Raw genomic sequence first — 9,785 nt, forward strand, 5'->3', positions numbered from 1 at the left:
CTGTGGTTACGTGCTTCAGAGAGGAGCAGTGTTTAGAAAGGCCTTTGTCTTGTAGAAATTGCTGTGATATGGTCTATTTATGTTTTTAATGTACAGCATCTGTACTTTGCTTGACTTGATGAAGGTAAAATAAATGAAACACTGAAAAAAAAAAAAAAAAGGCAAGCACCACCAGAGTAGTGTGAAATGCGAAACCAAACAGAAAGGGCAAACAGAAAGGGAACTAGGAGAGAGATAAGGAACAGAAGGAAAGGTTCTTAATTATCATAAAAACACAGAGGTAAGAAAAGAGGCTATTGCAGAAGAGGATATTGCAGCTATGAAACAAGAGGAGAGAGAAGGGTCAGAGTGAGGGAGGAGAGAGAGAAGAGGGAACCAGGGAGGGAGGGAGGAAGGGGAAGTATCACACCTTAGAAATAAAAATTTGATAGCAGAAACTAAAATTTCAAATGACACCTCAGAGGAAACCTCAGAAAACAAAGAGAAAACAAGAGAGGAAAAGTAAGAAAAACCAGAAATACCTCTGAAATTAAACACCTAAATAACAGTTTATCTTGAGGGAGAGAAAAGGAAAAGATACCAGGCAAATGTGATCATCACTACACTGTAGAAACACCAGTTATCAGTCCCAGACTGAATCAACCCATCAAACGCCAACAGCATGAACATACAGACTTGGAAAAAGCATACCTCTGTGAACTTTCAGAATGCTTCCACAAACAAAACAATTCTAAAAGCATCCAGAAAGAAAATTAGACCAAATAAAAAATGAGTTAAAACATCAAACTACGTCAAAACTAATAGCAACACTACAAATTTTAAAAAAAGAAAAAAAGAAATACTGAATTTTGAGAAAAAATTAATCTCTGACACATACCAGTACTTGTCGAAACAGTCAACCAAACCTGCGGATAAATCTTCAGAATTGCCAAGTAAGCCATTTCACCTACACATCCTTTCTCAAGAAGTTACTAGAGGATGTGCTCCAGTGAGATAAAGAAACAAACTAAGAAAGAGGAAGGCATAGGATCCAGGAAACAGGAAAAGCAAGAGCCACTGCCAAGGACAAAGGCAAAAGAAGTTCCAGAATAACAAAGCTCAGGGCCAGAGAACAATCAGCCCAAAGTGAAGCAAGAGGTCATGTTTCCAAAAATGAACGGGGGAATGAATGAATCTTTTAAGTATAAATTATTAAGATGTAAAAATATTTTATTGTACAGATATTAATGGGATATAGTCTCCCCTTAAATCCTGTTTTATGAATGTTTAACTCAGGTTTCTCCTGCAATGCCAATTAGTGACATGGCTATAACCAATCCCAAATGTTCTCTTCCTTCTGCCTGCCATTCATTCAATCCCCAGCTTCCCTAGCCATTCCTTCATGTATCTGCTTCCTTCATACCACAACATATGAATGCTGTGTTGTATGACACAGTTGGATTACCTACTCCATAAGCTCAGAAGTCTTGTTGAATGCTGACATTCAGTGTTCTGTAGAAACTCATGATGCAAGCAACTGAATTGGAATTTGTATTTGTCATTTTCTAGTGTCCAAAGGCTCCACCCTTGATAATTATGTGGCCAGATGAGACGCTTGATTAGAGCCTGATAGTCTATCAATCCTGTCACAATCTGGGCTTTATCTGACATTTATGGCATTACCTTATATATCTGAATCAACGGTGGTACACACCAGTAATTCCAGCACTTGGGAGACTGAGGCAAGAGGACCTAGAGTTTGAGGCCAGCCTAATCTACAGTGAGTTCTAGTTTCAACACCCCCACCCCCAAATTTAAGATGTTATTTTTGCTTTTTTAACATGATTGGTTGGTTAATTGAAGACAGGGTCTCACAATGTAGACTACGCTGGCTTCAAAACTCAGAAATCAACCTTCCCATCTCCTGAGTACTGGGATTAAAGGCATTGTGCTACCATGCCTGGCCACATTTTTGTGTGTATATGCTCATGTGTATGTGCACGTGTGCGTGTGCATGTGGAGGCCAGAAGACTACCGTGGGAGTTATTTGTCTTCAGGTGCTATCTACCTTGTTTTCAGGACAAGGTCTCTCACTGGTTTACCAAGTGGACTAGGTTGGCTGGCTGGCCAATAAGCCCCAGGGCTCCATCTGTCTCTATCTCCCTAGTGCTGGAATTACAAGCATGTCCATTTGAAAAAATTTTTATCTTTTTTATGTGTATGCATGTATTGCCTGCATGTAAGTGCACCCATGTCATACAATGCCCACAGAGCCACTGGATTCCCTGGAACTGGAGTTATGGACAGTTGTTAGCTGCCATGTGGGTGCTAGGATTTGAACCCAAGTCTTCTGCAAGAACAGCCAGTGTTCTTAACCATTGAGCCATCACTCCAGCCCCAGGTATGTCGTTTTAAAAAACACTTGCACTATTTTTAAATTATGTGTATGGCAGTGTGTGTGGGGGTGGGTGGGGGGGTTATGTGCATATGTGGGCAGTTGCCAGAGCAGGCAAGAGGTATCAGAAGCCCTGGAGTTATGGGTGACTGTGAGTCACCCAAGGTGGCTCTTCCTCTAGAAGAGTAGAAAGTGCTCTTGACCACTGAGCCATCTTTCCAGTCCCTGAACCCTTTTTTTTAAACACAGAGTATGGGGGAATCAAATGCATGGCAAGCATTTTACTAAAGCTATCCCCCAAGCCGCTTTTGTTCTTACCTAGAGAAAAAGGAAGGTACAGATACTAGTCTGAGAGCATTGGTGCACACCTTTAATCCTAGCACTCAGGAGGCAGCGGCAAAGGCAGAGGCAGAGACAGGTGAGTTTGAAGCCGGCTTGCTCTACACAATCAGTTCCAGGCCAGCCAGGGTTACACAGTGAAACTGTCTAAAAACAAAACAAGGGGCTGGAGAGATGGTTCAGTGGTTAAGAGCACTAGCTGCTCTAGTAGAAGACCCAGGTTTGATTCCCAGCACCAACATGGCTGCTAACAACCATCTGTAATTCCAGTTCCTGGGGATCAGATGAACTCTTCTGACCTCCTCAGGCACTGCACAACATGGGTGTACTTACATACACGCAGGCAATACACTCATCCACATAAAATAAAAAATATTTTAAAAACAAAACAACAAAAAACTTCAAGTCTAGAATCTAACACTTTAGCAACTACGCAAGAATTACCAGAGATGCCCATGCCATATAGGTCATGGGATTTAGATGAAAGTCAGAAAACGGATAACGCTCAGGAGTGCAATAAGGATATGGATAGGACAAAGGTACTTGTGACATGGTAACATAAAGAAGTTTAAATCCACAAAAAGCATTAAAGGACGTTAGTGGGACAAATGGAGAAATTTAATAAAGCATTAAATAATATCTCAACTGTTACAATTCTTTGGGTATTTTTGTTTGGGGAGTCTCTTATGTAGCCCAAGGTGGCTACATACATCACCCTGCTTTACCGTAAGTGCTAAGATTTCAAATGTTACCACACCTATCTCTCACTGTTAAAACTGTTGGTTCATACCTGTATCATGATAGCATGTTACAATGTTCTTAATCTTGGAAAATGCCATATAAAAATGTAAGACTGATGAGATGGTTCCAAGGGTAAAGGTACTTGCTACCAGGCCTGACTACACAAGCACTTCCCTAGGAGCCACACAGGGAACACCCAGCACACTGGCACTCCACCCATCAAAAGCATACTACAAGCAATTACTCTTTAGGGAAATTCACTGAGCAGGTGATAGGGAGATCACTTTCCAACATTTGAAAACAGATTTGCAATTGAACCCAGGCAGATAGATAGAGACCAAAAGTAGGAAAGCAACCAGGTACAAGGCCTGAAGATCAATGTAACCCAGAAGAAACAAGAGGCCAGAGAAGTGACACCCTTTGGCTCCACAGCTGACACCCACCTGACCTTATCCTTTGGCTTACAAGGGATGAAGGAGAGTCTGCAGTTCCAGGTATGCCTTCTAACCACAGCCCATCCTTTGTGCTGAACCTAAGAGGCAGAGGGCTGGGACAGACTGGACTAGACAGACCACTGAGCACCGACATATCCAATGCACACTCAACTGCACTGAGGTGTCTCCCTCCTGCTTAAAGTGGCTTTTCTTATTCATTAGCACGCTACCCTATCTACACTCTGCTCTCCTTGAAAGGGCCCTCTTACCACTGAATGTAGTGTTACCTGGGTTCTATATTCAGACGACTCCTCTCTTCCATTCAACTCCCTGGCTGACTTGTCCCAAGTCTCCAACCCTGAGCACCCTCCTAAGGGTCAAAGCCCACATGCCCAGTTGCTGTCACCGAGGCACTATTGACTCAAATGCTATTAACAAACTAAATGCTCAAGAAGCATCTTTTATGTTGTCCAATACTTCAAACCTGCGGTGCACCATAGCACTCAATAAATGCTTAAGATTTTTCACTTTTCTCTCCTCCAACTATCTTGCTCCTTCATTTGGAGGATTATCTAGTTTCCAGCTATCTCCTCCCACAAAGCCCTATTTCTAGGGAGTGCAAGCAATAGGAATGCTGACTCATCATCCTAAGTGGCAACAAAACCCTGAAGGCCTAGGCTGGGAGGCCATCTCCTGCTTAGCCCACCAACCTTTGGCATGGGTCCCCCAAACATGGCAGCTGATCATGTGCTGCAGGCTGAGGGCTAACCAGTATGCCCCTTCATCTCTTGGGCTCCAGATTTCTTCCAGACTGCCAAAGCTCCTTGATAATAGAACACATTGTTTCCCTCCTCAAGAAAACTTTCAAAGAATCCCTGATTCTTAGAATGAAACCCAAACTCCAGAGCAAAAGTTTTTTAAAAAGCAACTTCTTAAAACTATTAATTTTTTTATGTGAGCGTATTGCCTGCATGTAAGTGCACCCGTGTTGTGCAATACCCGCAGAAGTCTGAACAGGGTGCTAGATCCCCTGGAATTGAAGTGACTGACCGTAGTGAGCCACCATGTGGGTGCTGGGAATTAAACCCAGGTCCTCTGCAAGAGCAGTCAGTGTTCTTAGCTACTGGGACATCTCTCCAGCCCCTGAGACCCTCTCCAGTTCTGAATTCTCCTACTACCGCTAAACCATAGCCTCCTCCTGCTACAAAGCTAATTCCTGCAGGTAGGTGGGTTTTATTTTGCTCTGTTTGATGGTGCTGGGGATCAAGTCCACGGCCTCCCAATGAGCTACACCCTATTTTTACTTTTTAAAAATCCTTGTCACGGACTAGAGAGATGGCTCAGCGGTTAAGAACACTTGATTGTTCTTGCAGAAGACCCAGGTTCGAACCCACATGGCCGCTAACAACTATCTGTAACTCCAGTCCCAGGGGATCCGACAGCCTCTTCTGACCTCCGGGGGCATTGCACAACACGGGTGCACTTACCTACATGCACGCAATACACACATACACATAAATTAAAAATAAAATTTAAAAATCCTCGTCAGATAATTCCAAGTATCAGCCTTCCAAATTTCAATGTTGTGGCTTCTAGTTAGTAAACAAGACTCACAATCAGGATTTCACTATCCTGGCCATTAAGCACACCTAAATAACTAAGGAAGAGCTTGGTGAGGCCCATATGCTTCCTTATTCCCTATCAATCCAGAAATCCAGGACTAGTCTGACAGACTCTATTCTAAAATGTCCCATTCTAGCCCTTACCAATTACCTTTTCTTCCCTAAATCACATCAAAACATATCTTAATAACCTACTCTACCTACCAGATATTTAGACATTTCATTAAACCATGATAAATGTTTGCACAGGCAGATCAATGAGAAAAGAACACAAGAAATAAACCCAAATAGGAATGCTGACCATAATAAAGATGGCTTTTCAAATCATGAAAAATATTTACAAAACAGTATTTGGATAAAATAAAACTTAAGTTTGTACCTTATACTTTACATTAGAGTGAAAACTTTAAAAGTTAAAATCAAAATACACTGTATGAAGTTCTCAAAGAATATCAAAATGTTTTTAAAAAAGAGGCCGGGCGTGGTGGCACACACCTGTAATCCCAGCACTTGGTAGGCAGAGGTAGGCAGATCTCTGTAAGTTCAAGGCCAGCCTGGTCTACATAGTGAGTTCCAGGCCAGCTGGGGCTGCAGGGAGACCCTGTCTCAAAAAGGCCAAAAAAAAAAAAAAAAAAAGAAGCAGCAGCAGCAGAATTGCCAGGTGTGGTGGCACACGCCTTTAGTCCCAGCACTCGGGAGGCAGAGGCAGGTGGCCCCTGTGAGTTCAAGGCCAGCCTGGTCTACATACTGAGTTCCAGGACAGCTGAGGCTACAGGGAGACCCTGTCTCAAAGACCAAAAAAAAAAAGAAGCAGAAGGCGTGTGTGGCAGCTCCTGCCTTTTAATTCCCACACTTTGGAGGCAGAGGCAGGCGATCTCTGTGAAATTCAGGTCAACTTGATCTACATAGTGAGTAGGCCAGCTGGGGCTATGGGGAGACCCTGTCTCAAAACAAATAAACAAAAAGAATTTTAAAAATCATAAAAGTATTAGTATTCAAAGGGCATGGCAGGGCTAGAGTAATGGCTCAGCAGTTAAGAGCACTGGCTGCTCTTGCAGAGGATCTGGGTTTGAGTTCCAACACCCACATGGTGACTAACAACCATCAATAACTCCAGTTCCAGGGGATTTGGCTCTCCAGACCTGTGAGGGAATTGCATGACACGGGTGCACTTACACACATGCAGGCAACACACTAATACACATAAAATAAAAATATTTTTAAAAATTTCAGCATGACAAAAAGAAAACATAAGCAATTAAAAGACAGAAACAAACTTTAAAAACACAACTCTTCTTAGAGCCAAAATAACAAATTTTCTAATCTATAAAGAGCTACAAAACAAGACAAGCTTTAAAAATACACTGATTCAACACACTAATAAAGAGCCCACTTTTCAACATTTTGCCAAGGGTTTGGACACTCATATTCCTGGGTCGGAGCAAAACTTGGCACAACCTGCAACTTTACTTCTAGGAACTTATCGGACAAATATGTGAAAAATGATATGCACCCATTCCATGTGTATGCAGATACCCAGCTGTTTGTGGCAGCAAAATAATCTAAACAGGTCAGACTTTTTTTTTTTAAATTAAAATCTAGTCAGCTGTCAAAGAGAAAGAGAAAATTATGAACCAAAATTTCCATTTATCAACCTCCCTTCAAAAGTTAACTAGATTCCAACCACATTTCTACTCCCTTTGTGGGAGAGCGGTTATCAACTCTCCTAAATAAATTAGCCAACTGGAATCTTTGCTACCACCCCTACTCCTTTTCAATTATTCTTCAAGAATATCAGATGGACCTGTTGAAACATAAATCAGTGTGTTAAGTTATCTGCTTCCCACATCACTCCAGAAGCCATAGGCCCTACACCATGGCCTCAACCCATTCCCATGCCCATTTTGTTCTTCTCCTGGCCTCATCATCCACTCTTTCTAAACTTACTTCCGTCAAAAGAACAAGAGTGTTCCTATTTCGTATCCCTTGCCAAGAAAAAACTTCTCCCAGACTCCAAGTGGGGTGCAACCCCTTTGAATCTTTATTCAACCTCACCTTCTGAGCTTCTCTGGCCACTGTACTTAAAACTACATACACAAATGCAGTAACATGGTATAAGTATGTGCTCTATAATTCAACTTGCTTGAAACTTTTCATCAATGTTGGGGAGAAAAAAAAAAAAACACTCCCACACAAAACTATACTTCCTTTCACTACATTTATAGAAATAATGTGAGGAGCCAGGCATGGTGGTGCACACCTGTAGTCCCAGCACTTGGGAGGCAGAGGCAGGGGGGGTTCTGTGGGGTTAAGGCCTGCCTGGGCTTCATAGGGGGGTTCAAGCCAGCGGGGGGGGGCGGGGGGGCCCGGCTCCAAAAAAAAAAAAAAAAAAAAAAAAAAAGAAATAATGTGAGGGCTGGAGAGGGACTTCTGTCCATCTTGTTTGGTGCTCTATCTCCAGCCTGGAAAACTATCCATTACTGCATCAACATAAGTGACTGGTTTTAACAGTGCTGTAATTTAGTAAACGCAACCACCAGGGGAAACTGAGTTAAGTGCACTGTCATCCCTACTCATCTGTACAATCTTTATCACCTCCTGAAGATCTGTAATGATTTTCAAAAGTACATATATCAACAGAAGATGGTGTCCGGTATGTAACTGGTACCCCATATTTGCTGAAAATCCCTATAACAATGAAAGCACTTTTAAACATAATTACTCACAAATGCATACAATTATCTCTAGAACAGGTAAGTGACCACACTCACTGCTCCAGAGTGATCCAGCAGATAGAGACCAGAGTTTTCAACAAATCTTATCTCTAGAAGTGTTTACCTACATAAACACACAAACACACACACATAGGTAATATATATTATTACTTATTAATATACTCTGTTGAGGATATAATTTAAACTGGAAAAACCAAGTTCTAGCCTCTTCCCACAGTCAGTACCAACTTTACCTATGTACAGCTTTCAGAAATCAGGTTGTTTTTCTGAAAAAAAATCACTATTGAGTCTTGCAGTGGTGACCCTTCAGTTGTCTTCATCTAAAAACTCTTGACCCACAAGGGAGGAAAAAAGGTAGAAAAATTATGAATTATCATAATTTATACAATACAGACCTCCTATGTCTTACAATGGGATTACATCCCAATAAACCCATCATAAATTTGAAAATAATCCACTTTACCTAACCTATCCAACATCATACACAGCTTAGCGTACTTAAAAAATGTTCACGGGGATGGAGAGTTGGCTCAGTGGTTAAACACACTGACTGTTCTTGCAGAGGACACAGTTCCCAGTACCCACATGGCGGCTAACAACCATCTGTAACTCCAGTTCCAGAGGATCCAATGCCCTCTTCTGACCTCCATGAGCACTGCACGACATGGGTGCACTTACATATAGGCAACATACTCATACACATAAAAATAATTAAAAAACATGTTCACCTAACACTTTAATAGTTGGGCAAAATCAATTTTAGGGAGCTGGAGAGATGGCTCAATGGTTAAGAGCACAGACTGCTCTTTCAGAGGACCCGGGTTCAATTCCCAGCACTGACATGGTGGCTAACAATCACCTCTAACTCCAGTTGCAGGGGATCTGACGTCCTCTTCTGACACTGTAAGCATTGCAAAACACAGGTGCACCTACCTACATGCAGATAATACCCTCATACACATAAAAAAAATGTTTTTTTAAAAAATCTATTTTATAACAAAGTGCTGAATATCTCATGCAATTTACTGAATACTGTACTAGAAGTAAAAAAAAAAAAAAAAAGCAATCTTTACTACCATAAAGCAGTCACTGTTAGCTAAAAAACAAGAGTCTTGTCAGGTCAAAAATTCTAAATCTAAACTATGTAAGTCAGCAATTATTGAATTGCTATTACTTTTCTTAGGTTTGATGATTATTTGCAATTTTGGGGGTTTTCAGTTGCTGTTCTTTGTCTTATTTTGGGGTTTGCTTGGGTTGTTTTGTTGTTTTGGTTTGGGGGTTACATCTCAGGTAGCCCAGGCTGACCTCAAACAATGCAGCCGAACATGACTAACTTCTGAGTTGTATACCTCCACCATCAGTGCTGAGATTACAAGTGTCTCTCACCATGCCTTGTTTATACAGTGCTGGGGATTGAACCAGTGGTTCATGCCTGCTAGGCAAGGACTACCAACTGAGCTACATCTCCTGAGTTCATGACTATGCCCTTAATATCAGGCAGCACTGAAGAGTTAGGGGGAGAAAGGCCACATGTCTACAA

Source organism: Nannospalax galili, unplaced genomic scaffold, assembly GCF_000622305.1.
Source record: "Nannospalax galili isolate Female #2095 unplaced genomic scaffold, S.galili_v1.0 scaffold146, whole genome shotgun sequence".
NCBI lineage: Eukaryota > Metazoa > Chordata > Mammalia > Rodentia > Spalacidae > Nannospalax > Nannospalax galili.